This window comes from Mytilus trossulus, chromosome 12, assembly GCF_036588685.1.
Source record: "Mytilus trossulus isolate FHL-02 chromosome 12, PNRI_Mtr1.1.1.hap1, whole genome shotgun sequence".
Classification (NCBI taxonomy): domain Eukaryota; kingdom Metazoa; phylum Mollusca; class Bivalvia; order Mytilida; family Mytilidae; genus Mytilus; species Mytilus trossulus.
The window spans coordinates 44,858,232-44,860,296 of NC_086384.1; positions in this window are offsets into that span (position 1 = coordinate 44,858,232).

Here is a 2,065-nt window from a genome sequence, read left to right on the forward strand (position 1 = left end):
CTCATGAGCAGGATAGTTTTCTCAGCGTTGGTCAGTCCTCTGCTGGCATATGCAACTACTCTGAGTTTGGTTTCTTGCTCTTGATACAGCACAGCTCCTACACCCAAACCACTGGCATCCGTGTGTAACTCAAATGGTCTGTGATAATCTGAATAAGCCAATATAGGTGCTGTCGCTTAACTCTGCTTAAGCTGATTAAACGCTGTACCTTCTTTGTCTCCCCAAGTCCCAGAGTGTTGTTCTCTATTTTTTATCTTTCCTGATTTTGGCTTTGGTGCTGGCATAAGATCAGTCAAGGGTCTCGCTATCTGGCTGAAGTTCATGATGAATCTATGGTAATCAAATCCCTTTTTATCAAACAAAGTTTAAGTTAAAATAAAATAAAATAAAAAATAGTATTACCCTCTATGTAAACAATCTATATTCAAGTACACATGTACTGAGACACACAAGGATATACAAGTAGAATGATATGATACACAAAATTACTTTACACAACACAAGTACAAAACAATGTTGAACACACATATACACATGCAATACAAATCGTCGCTGGGAATCTAAAATGTTGTACATTACAATTTTTTCAAAAGAAATAATATCTCACAAACCGGCTTTGAAAATTTTGTCAAAATGCATGCCACCAAAATGTCGTTTATGTACTTGAACATTTTTGTAAATTTCAGTGAAATAATAAACTTGACATTTCTGGATTATTCAAGAACTTATTTTTTTTTTTACAGAAATAAAGAAATGTACAATTAATTGTTTCCAAAAGCCATTCTACAACGATTTTCAAGTTTTCATACAACATTTTGGAAACAAACTTTACAAATAACTAACATTGGCAATTTTGTAATATGTCTTATTTCACACCTTTTGGTTCGTCTAACTGCATGCTGTTTTGTAATACCAAAGATTTCCTCCCGCCCAGACCATTGGTGTCAAAAAGTATTTTTAGCCAAAAAAGTCATATACGACATTTTAGAAGCCCAGCGACGAAATATAAGATACACACACAATATACTATAAAATGTGTTGCTTGACTGTTAACGTGAACAAAGTATGTATCAGCTTTCTATTTTCACTGCCTAACACTATGTTGAATATCAACAAGTCAAAGAACAATAAACATACAAACAAACAAATGAAATTTTATGAGCTAACTGTAATAGTCAAATTATCTTACTATTTATTAAATGATATGAGCAAATATGCCCAAATATGGAGAAATAAGCATGTGCAATACTTAAAACATTTCACTGTCGATATTAATCAAGATTTAATATTGCTCTTCGAACAGGGCCAATACGGAAAAAACAGGGCCAATACAGAAAAAAGCTAATACGGGACGTTCACTTCCGGTTTTTAATTCTCTTATAATCATTTAATAAAAGTGTTATGAACTGGCTGTTTCTGTATTGGCACTGGTATAGATTCTCGGTCAGCTGTATTGGCCCTCGACCCTACGGGTCTCGAGGCCAATACAGCAAACCTTGAATCTATATCAGTGCCAATACAGAAATAGCCAGTTAATAACACTATATTATTAATTAACTGGAGCTTATTTGACTAAATACGAGTAAAACTGCCAAATCGATAATTTTGTCCTATAAGGCCAATACGCATTTTTCCGTATTGGCCCGGGTTTAGCAAGCCCAATATTAGCATATTCGATTAGCTCTAGACTAATCGGTTGAAATCCCGATAACTCTAGAGAACTACGGCTAGTGTCGTTTGACAGGAGAAAATGACAACAAAACGATGGAGCAATAGCTCTATACAAAATATAGATGAGGCGATGGATGCGTTAGTTGAAGACTATTTTCATTACGACGATTTATCTAATAGGGAGGCAGAGTACATCAAGAGAAATCTCGCGGATGTCAATGGGGAAGGAACTTTGATTCTGGAAGAAGTTGATTCAGCGAATTTCAACTTCCCAAATGAAATTCTGCAGGACATTGAAAATGCACAGAATCATGAGATTGACGAATCAGACAAAGAAAATAGCTCGAGTAGCAAGAGGTTTCGCTCTGTCACTGATGAAGACACTGACTCTTTT